The 10188-nt window shown below is 53.0% G+C and overlaps 1 non-coding gene across 1 annotated transcript; it reads left to right on the top strand.

Annotated features, from left to right (window-relative positions):
* Positions 1-9022: 9022 nt before the first annotated feature.
* TRNAP-AGG (transfer RNA proline (anticodon AGG)) lies at positions 9023-9101 on the top strand. The gene has a single exon. It is a non-coding gene; the product is annotated as a tRNA-Pro (tRNA).
* The last annotated feature ends 1087 nt before the right edge of the window (positions 9102-10188 follow it).

Here is a 10188-nt window from a genome sequence, read left to right as displayed (position 1 = left end):
ATAAAGAATTTAAATCAGAAGATAAAGAAAAAGTAGAGAAAGACATCAGCTTAATTGTGTCGGAAGCCCCTCCCTCATGTAGATTTATGGCCACACACACACACACACACACACACACACACACACACGCACACGCACACGTAGGTTGTAAATCTTTTTTCCGACCGGGGGTCCGCTGGGCCCTGGATTTGATGAATGACCGAGGCCTGTTTGCAAAACCGTCATTCCGGGGGCGACGGATTTACGGCGTGAGTACACGCGGCTCCCGCCCACGGCCGTAAATTCACGCCCAGAGGACGCCTGCGGGCCGGAGGCTGAGGACGGGTTTTAGCCAAAGTCCTTGTGTGTGGGGCCCTCATTTATGTCTGTGTGTGTGTGTGTGTGTGTGTGTGTGTGCATATGTGTATACTAGAGGCCCGGTGCATGCAATTCGTGCATGGAGGAGGGGTGTCCCTCAGCCCAGCCTGCACCCCCTCCAATCCGGGACCCCTCGGGGGATGTCTGACTGCCGGTTAAGGCACAATCCCAGGCAGCTGGACATCCCTGTCACAATCCGGGACCCCTGCCTCCTAACTGCTCCCCTGCCGGCCTGATCGCCCCTCACTGCCCTCCCCTGCCGGCCTGATCGCCCCTCACTGCCCTCCCCTGCCGGCCTGATGGCCCCTAACCGCCCTCCCCTGCCGGCCTGATCGCCCCTAACTGCCCTCCCCTGCCGGCCTGATCGCCCCTAACTGCCCTCCCCTGCCGGCCTGATCGCCCCTCACTGCCCTCCCCTGCCGGCCTGATCGCCCCTAACTGCCCTCCCCTGCCTGCCTGATCGCCCCCAACTGCTCTCCCCTGCCGGCCTGATCGCCCCCAACTGCTCTCCCCTGCTGGCCATCTTGTGATGACATGAGGGCGTCGCGAGAGGGTGCAAGGACCACCTGGCCTTTTATTAGTATAGCTGTATATATGTTATTGATTTCAGAGAGAAAGGGAGAGAGAGAGAGAGAGAGAGAGAGAGAGAGAGAGAGAGAGAGAGAGAGAGGGAGAAACATTCATGATGAGAGAGAATCATGGACCGGCCGCCTCCCGCGCGCCCCCTACTGGGGATGGAGCCCGCAACCCGGGCCTGTGCCCTCGACCGGGAATTGAACCCGTGACCTCCTGGTTCATAGGTTGACGCTCAACCACTGAGCCACACCAGCCGGGCAACTCACTTCCCTTTCATTCCTTTTCAGGGTTAACTGATTAGAAATCAAGGGGGAAGCCAGAGAAAGCTTTGAACAAAGAACATTTATCCAAAGGCGGCCACCAGGCCTTTTTTTTTTTTGACGGGGATACATAAAACAGAGTTTATGGCATAAAACCAGCAACAGCCCTGGACAGTGTGGCTCAGTGGATAGAGCGTCGGCCTGCGGACCGAAGGGTCCCGGGTTCGATTCCCGGTCAAGGGCATGGACCTGGGTTGCGGGCACATCCCCAGTGGGGGGTGTGCAGGAGGCAGCCGATCGATGTTTCTCTCTCATCGATGTTTCTAACTCTCTATCCCTCTCCCTTCCTCTCTGTAAAAAATCAATAAAATACATTTAAAAAAAACCCTAAAATAACACTTGCATTTTTTATGTATAAATAATGAAGTATGCATTTATTTGATTGCAATATATACATATTCATTAAATATATATATCTATGTATGTGTATATATATATATATTCATTTCTGTAGATTCTTTCCCATTTTGAAAACGAACTGTATGTGCATAAACACGGACTTTATCACCATTCAAAGCGGATACACATTTTTTTGGGGGGGTGGTGGCGGGGTGGGGGGGGACCCCCTATATACATCCAAGGCGCCATGAAGAGCGAGATGGAGACGGAAAACAGAAGGGGGTGGGTAGGTGGGGTGGGTGGCTTTGAACGTTGGCGAAATGTTTCCATGTTTTAAACGCGCGCCAGGGAGAACGGGGGTTCCTGGGTGGAGGCCTGGGGTGCCCGAGTTTGGGAAACTGTCCCCCGAGTCCCACCCCCTCCCCCCAATAGATGGGAATACGCCCGCCCCCGCGGAGGAACTGCGCTGGAACGCGGGGCGCACGTGCGCGCACTTTGGCGCGCGCTTGGGCACAGACTTGGAGACGCACGCGCAACGCGCCCGCCCGTAACCCCGGGCGGTCTGGGGACCCGTAAATGCCGCGCGTTGACTTAACCAACATTTATTGGGGACTTAGTCCTACTTAGTGCCCTGGTTTTATAAGAGCCACGGTTTCAGCGTTGGAATCTTTTTTTTTTTTTTTTATTTCCCCTCCCCAACCCCCTTTAAACATAAAATTAAGAGGCTTAACTTTTTTTTTTTTTTTTCCGGAGCCACTGGAGGATTGAGGGGAAGAGGGGAAATGAGTAGAAAGGGCTGGGTTTTTTTTTTTTTTTCCTGCGACGCACGTGTGTGTGTGTGTGTGTGTGTGTGTGTGTGTGTTCGTGGATACATTGTCGCGATCGCAGCGTCAGTGGATACATTGTCGCGATCGCAGCGTCAGTGGATACATTGTCGCAATCGCAGCGTCAGTGGATACATTGTTGCAATCTCAGGCGCAAGAAAGGCACTGGTTGGATACATTGTTGCAATCGGTGTGGATACATTGTAACGGACAAAAGGCAATGCGTCCATCTCAGCCCGGCCAGTGTGGCTCAGTGGTTGAGCCTCAACCTAGGAACCAGGAGGTCATGGGTTCGATTCCCGGTCAAGGGCACGTGCCCGGGTTGCGGGCTCCATCCCCAGTCGGGGGGTGTGCAGGAGGCAGACGATGCATGATTCCCTATCATCATTCATCTCTCTCTCTCTCTCTCTCTCTCTCACTTCCTCTCTCTCTCTCTCTCTCTCTCTCCCTTCCTCTCTCGGAAATCAATAAAAACATATTGAAAACTAGAGGCCTGTGAGCCTTAGGGCTGGCCAGCGATCAGGGCTGACCAGGGCCTTCCTTCCTTCCACGCTGCCCCCTGGTGGTCAGCGCACATCATGGCGCGTGATTGAACTCCCGGTCTCCTGGTCGAACTCCCGCGGGGACACTTGCATATCATCTTAGGCTTTTATAGATATAGACTCGAGGCCCGGTGCATGAAACTCATGCACGGAGGGTGGGGGATCCCTCAGGCCGGCCAGCACCCTGTCCAATCCGGGACCCCTTGGGGGGTGTCCGATGGGGCCTAAACCGGCAGTCGGACATCCCTCTCGCCATCCGGGACCACTGGCTCCTAATCACTCGCCTGCTGGCCTGGTTGCCCCTAACTGCCCCCCTGCTGGCTTGAACACCCCTAACTGCTCCCCCTGCCGGCCTGGTCGCTCCTAACTGCCCCCCCTGCTGGCCTGGTCACCCCTAACTGCTCCCCTGCTGGCCTGGTCGCCCCTAACTGCCCCCCTGCTGGCCTGGTCGCCCCTAACTGCCCCCCTGCTGGCCTGGTCGCCCCTAATTGCCCCCCTGCTGGCCTGGTCACTCCTAACTGCCCCCCTGCTGGCCTGGTTGCCCCTAACTGCCCCCCTGCCAGCCGGGTCACCCCTAACTGCCCCCCTGCCGGCCTGATCACCCCTAACTGCCCTCCCCTGCCGGCCTGGTCGACCCTAACTGCTCCCCTGTCGGCCTGGTTGCCCCCAACTGCCCCCCTGCCGGCCTGGTCGCCCCTAACTGGCCCCCTGCTGGCCTGGTCGCCCCCAACTGTCCAGAAGTTGTCTGGTCGCCCGGTCTAATTAGCATATTAGCCTTTTATACATAGAGATGGTGACTGGTTTGTTCTGTGTGACCCGACGTTTACCGACTCAGTTAAATGAAATACAGCGCTGACGTCTACATCATCAGCGCTGCTATTGCTGGCGGACCAAGGAGCCCCCCCCCCGCCCCCCACTCCCGTCAGCCGCCTGGGTCGCGCCCTGGAGCCCAGCCTCCTGGGAAGAGGACAGACCTCACGGACTCAGGAAACCAATCAAATCTTTAAAAAAATATATTTTACTGATTTTTTTTCTTTTTAGAGAGAGAGGAAGGGAGAGGGAGAGAGAGAGAGAGAGAGAAACATCCATGATGACAGAGAATCACAGACCGGCCGCCTCCTGCACGCCCCCCACTGGGGATGGAGCCCGCAACCCGGGCCCGTGCCCTTGACCGGGATTCGAACCCGGGCCCCTGCAGTCCGCAGGCCGACGCTCTACCCACTGAGCCACACCGGCCAGGGCGAACGGATCCATTTCACGAACCGTTGCTAATTTTATTTGCTACTTTGTCTAATTCTTTTCATTTTTTTCCCCCTTTTTTTCTCTTTTTTAAAAACAGGAGCCACCGGGCTGTGCCTGGAGGCAGCGAGCTGTGTGTCTCCGCTGAGCGAGCTCCGTCCGACATCTCCTCGGGCGAACGGATGGCGGTGGAAGAGGGGACGCCGCTCTGTTCGCGGGCGGGTCTCCAGGCTCGGGGGAGGTCGGACCCTCTGGGCATCTCTTCTCCCCCCCGGAGTTGAAGGGCGAGAGGGCGCGCCTGGGAGATAGGAGCCCCCCCTCCTGCCGTCAGCGCCGAACCCCAAACCCCGACAGAGGCTGCAGAATGAGAAAAAAGCATCCTGGGAATGAAAAGGAGAGAAGCCAGGCCCGGCCGGTGCGGCTCAGTGGTTAGCGTCGACCTAGGAAGCAGGAGGTCAGGGTTCGATTCCCGGTTGGGTTGTGGGCTCCATCCCCAGTGGGGGGCGTGCAGGAGGCGGCCGGTCTGTGATTCTCTCTCATCACGGATGTTTCTCTCTCTCTCTCTCTCTCTCTCTCTCTCTCTCTCTCTCTCTCTCCCCAAATCAATAAAAATGTATTTACAGCCCTGGCCGATTTGACTGAGTGGATAGAGCGTCGGCCTGTGGACGGAAGGGTCCTGGGTTCGATTCCGGTCAAGGGCACGGATCTCGGTTGTGGGCACATCCCCGGCCCAGGCCCTGATTGGGGCGCGTGCAGGAGGCAACCCATCGAGGGGTTTCTCTCACATCAATGTTTCTCTGTCTCTCCCTCTCTCTTCCACTCGCTCTAAAAATCAATGGGAAAATATCCTTTGGTGAGGATTACACACACACACACACACACACACACACACACGTATATATACACGCACATACTAGAGGCCCAGTGCATGAATTCATGCACCCGTGGGGTTCCTCGGCCTGGCCTGTGGGATCGGGGTGAAACCGGCTCTCCGACATCCCCTGAGGGGTCCCGGATGGCGAGAGGGCGCAGGCCAGGCAGAGGGACCCCACGGGTGCCGGATCAGGGCTGGGGAGGGACACAGGAGGTTGGCCAGCCGGAGAGGGGCCACAGGAGGCCTCCAGGGCATGTCCGGTTGGCTCGCTCAGTCCCTATTGGCCAGACCTCAGCAGCAAGCTCACCTACTGGTGGGAGTGTCTGCCCCCTGGTGGTCAGTGCACGTCATAGCGAGCAGATGAGTGGTCTTAGCATCTCATTAGCATATTACGCTTTGATTGGTTGAACGGCTGACTGGTCAACCGAACACTTAGCATATTAGGCTTTTATTATAAAGGATAAACATACATATCTATATCTATATCTATATCTATATCTATATCTATATCTATATCTATATCTATATCTATATCTATATCTATATCTATATCTATATCTATACTATATCTATATCTATACTATATCTATATCTATATCTATATCTATACTATATCTATAGATATAGCTAAATGTATATATTTAAAAAAACAAGACTGAGTCATGCGATGGCTCAGTAAACCCGCCAAGGAAGGGAGGAACGAGTATTAGTTCACAACCAAACCCCACTGACAGGAGAGCTTAACCCAATGCACTTCTATTTCTCAAAGTTCTGGGAGCTGTGAGTCCAAGACCGACCCACGTCCCTGGTGATTCATCGTCCGGTAACCGCTCGCTTCCTGGTTCCTCGGTGGCTGACGTCTCGCTGGGTCCTCACGCGGTCGAAGGGGTACCGATCCCGTTCGCCTGCCTGCCTGTCGGCCCTTTAATTTGCAGGCCCCCGGCACCGCACCTAAGAGGGTGTACGACCGTCCTCCTGACCCACTCACAGCTCCGAGGCCCTACCTGCCAAGGTCATCTCCTTGGGGGGGGGGGGGGGTTGAGCTTCTACACGTCCTTTCCTTTCGAGGCTGCGAACCCAGTGGAATCTGAGACGCTGGAAATCTGAATTCCCCGGCCCCAGATTCCCCACTCGGGGGATGACATTTGGCAAAAACACGTGTTTGTCATTGAAGCACAAGGGAAGGGCTTTGCTGGCGTTTGGGCAATCATGACTCGTGCACATTCCCCCAGACCAGGAGGAAACAGATCGTCCGAGCTCGAGGGTTGGGGTGGTCAGCGTGCGGCTGTCCACGCGGCTGTCTGTCTGTCTGTCTGTCCGGCCCTGGTGACAGACATCAGGGGGGGAGGAGGGCCAGAGGAGGGGAGGGGAGGGGAGGGCGAGGGAGGGCGCGTGAGCCTCTTAAGAGCAGAGGGAAGCCGGCGATTGTGTCTCCGCTAATGGCCACGCAGATGGCATTTATGGGCCTAATTTACGGGCATTCGCTGTGGCCGCGTCGGGGTGGGCGGTGGCGCTGTGAGGGTCTGTGTCCTGAGCGCCCGGGACCGATTCCGGGAGGCGTTTTCCAAACCCATCTTGTCCGTGTGATGCGTGGGGACTCAGGAGGGGACTGACCCCGTCTCTCTCTCTCTCTCTCTCTCTCTCTCTCTCTCTCTCTCCCTCCCTCCCTCCCTTCCTCTCTTCTTTCATCCTCTTTCTTTCTTTCTTTCTTTCTTTCTTTCTTTCTTTCTTTCTTTCTTTCTTTCTTTCTTCTTCTTTCTTCTTTCTTTCTTTATTTCTTCCTTTCTTTTTTTCTTCTTTTTTTTCCTTTCTCTCCCATTCTATACCTCTTTCTTTCTAGCCCCCCTCTCTCTCTGTGTTTGTTTCTGTTCTCTGCATCCTTATCTATCCATCTATCTATCTATATATCATATCTATCTATCTATCTATCTATCTATCTATCTATCTATCTATCATATCTATCTATCTATCTATCTATCTATCTATCATATCTATCTATCTATCTATCTATCTATCTATCTATCTATCATCTATCTATCTATCTATCTAATCTATCTATCTATCTATCTATCTATCTATCTATCTATCATCTATCTATCTATCTAATCTATCTATCTATCTATATATCATATCTATCTATCTATCTATCTATCTATCTATCTATCATATCTATCTATCTATCTATCTATCTATCTATCTATCTATCTATCATCTATCGATCATCTGTCTATCAAATCTATCTATTTTTCTATCTATCTATCTATCTATCTATCTATCTATGTATCATCTATCTATCTATCTATCTATCTATCTATCTATCTATCTATCATATCTATCATCTATCTATCTATCTATCTATCATATCTATCTATCTTCTATCTATCATATCTATCATCTATCTATCTATCTATCTATCTATCTATCTATCATATCTATCTATCTATCTTCTATCTATCTATCATATCTATCTATCATATCTATCTATCATCTATCATATCTATCTATCTATCATATCTATCTATCTATCTATCTATCTATCTATCTATCTATGTATCATCTATCTATCTATCTATATCAACGGTTCTCAACCTGTGGGTCGCGACCCCTTTGTGGGTCGAACGCCCCTTTCACAGGGGTCGCCTCAGACCGTCGGAAAACACATCTATAATCACATATTGTTTTTGTGATCGATCACTGTGCTTTCGTGATGTTCGATGTGTCACCGTGAAAATCCATCCTGCAGATCAGATGTTTCCATGACGATTCGTCACAGCAGCCACATGACGGCGATGACGTAGCCACGAGAATAATGTTATGGTTGGGGGTCCCCACAGCCTGAGGAGCTGTATTCAAGGGTCGCGGCCTCAGGAAGGTTGAGAACCTCTGACCTGAGAATTAATTGAGCCCTGGCCAGTGTTGCTCAGTGGATAGAGCGTCCGCCTGCAGACGGAAGGGTCCCGGGTTCGATTCCGGTCAAGGGCATGTACCTTGGTGGCGGGCACATCCCCAGTGGGGGGCGTGCAGGAGGCGGCTGATCGATGTTTCTCTCTCATCGATGTTTCTAACTCTCTATCCCTCTCCCTTCCTCTCTGTAAAAAACCAATAAAATATATTTTAAAAGAATGAAAAACCAATAGGAAACGTTTCCTTGGATGAGGATTAACAGCAACAAATCCATACTAACAAAAGGGTGATATGCAAATTGGTCCGGACGCCCTCACGCAACGACTGAACAGCAGGCTGAGTGGGGAGACCATCCCAGAAGGTGGGGGGGGGGCAGTTAGGGGCGATCAGGCCGGCAGGCAGGCAGGTGAGCGGTTAGGAGCCAGCGGTCCCGGATTGCGAGAGGGATGTCCGGCTGCCGGTTTAGGCCCGATCCCACCTAAACCAGCAGTCGGACATCCCCCGAGGGGTCCCGGATGGCAGAGCGTGCAGGCCCGGCTGAGGGACCCCCCACTCCCATGCATGCATTTTGTGCACTGGGCCTCTAGTCTCTCTATATAGGGTGTCCCAAAATTCACGCAAGATTTGAATTCTGCGTGAGCATTAACAACAACAACAACAAAAAACAAAAGCCTGATTGGACTCGGTTGATTGAATCAGATTCTGATATCTGTTGCCCTTCGACGTCAATCAATCCCTTCGATTCGATCAGCATCACCAGGTACCAATGACGGCCCAGGACCCGGGCCAAGGAAGACCAATGGAGACCGCGGCGTTGCGTCTGTGCCAGCAAAGACGGGGAGGCCATGGACCCGATGTGCTGTTCCATCCATAAACCCTAGACTGTCTCCTTGACGCATCAATAAAAAATTTACAATTTTTCACGACAAACCTGAGTTTTCTATCAAAATGACTTCTTGCGTGAATTTTGGGACACCCTCTAGCTACTCCTTCTGCCAGGCCAGGACGGTGAGAGAGGAAAAAAAACAGCATAGATTTCCATGCCCGGCCGGTGTGGCTCAGTGGTTGAGCGTCGACCTAGGAACCGGGAGGTCCCGGGTTCGATTCCCGGTCGAGGGCACCGGCCCGGGTTGTGGGCTCGATCCCCAGTCAGGGGCGTGCAGGAGGCGGCCGGTCCATGATTCTCTCTCATCGGGGATGTTTCTCTCTCTCTCTCCCTTCCTGTCTGAAATCAATAATAAAAAAATATATATATATAAATTTTTAAAAGGTGTCGATTTCCAGCATCCAGAAAGTTGCGTGCGTTGAATCAACGAGGCGGGTGAGAGACTATCTCTGGTCGGAGGAGGGACGGAGAAGGGAGGGGTGTCGGGGTGCCTGCGGGGCCAGGGGCTGGTGTTAATGGCTCGTGGCTAAGAGGGCCCCCCCCACCCCCCCCCCCCCCCGGGAGCCGGCCGCCTGCTCGCGTCCCGTTATCTCGTCTCCGTTTCATTCAATTAACGGAGCGAGAGTGGAGCCCGCCAGAATCAAGCACCATTATTTTTTTTTACGCTGTTTACCCAGCACGGGGTCCCCCGGGGGAGCCGTCATTTGGGGGGGGATAAATGCATCAGGCGTGCCTCTCTGAGCAGACAGACGGGGGGATTAATTGATTTGTAATGGCCCAGGCACGGGGGCTACCGTGGCCAGCTGGCGAGAGACCGACCGGCAGCCCGGCCGGTGTGGCTCAGGGGTTAGCGTCGGCCTAGGAACCAGGAGGTCGTGGGTTCGATTCCCGGTCCAGGGCACGTGCCCGGGTTGTGGGCTCCGTCCCCAGTAGGGGGCGTGCAGGACGCGGCCAGTCCATGATTCTCTCTCATCCTGGATGTTTCTCTCTCTCGCTCCCTCTCCCTTCCTTTCTCTGACATCAAATATTTAAACTGGTGACCATTTTCTCTCTTTTCTTAAAAAAAAATATATATTTTATTGATTTTTTACAGAGAGGAAGGGAGAGGGAGAGAGAGTCAGAAACATCGATGAGAGAGAACCATCGATCAGCTGCCTCCTGCACGCCCCCCACTGGGGATGTGCCCGCAACCCAGGTCCATGCCCTTGGCCGGGAATCGAACCCGGGACCCTTCAGTCTGCAGGCCGACGCTCTATCCACTGAGCCAAACCAGTTAGGGCGATATAGATGATATAGATATAGATATAGATATAGATATAGATATAGA

This window comes from Myotis daubentonii, chromosome X (genome assembly GCF_963259705.1).
Source record: "Myotis daubentonii chromosome X, mMyoDau2.1, whole genome shotgun sequence".
Lineage (NCBI taxonomy): Eukaryota > Metazoa > Chordata > Mammalia > Chiroptera > Vespertilionidae > Myotis > Myotis daubentonii.
The sequence above is the reverse complement of the archived record's forward strand: the minus strand, read 5'-3'. Positions and strand labels throughout refer to the sequence as shown.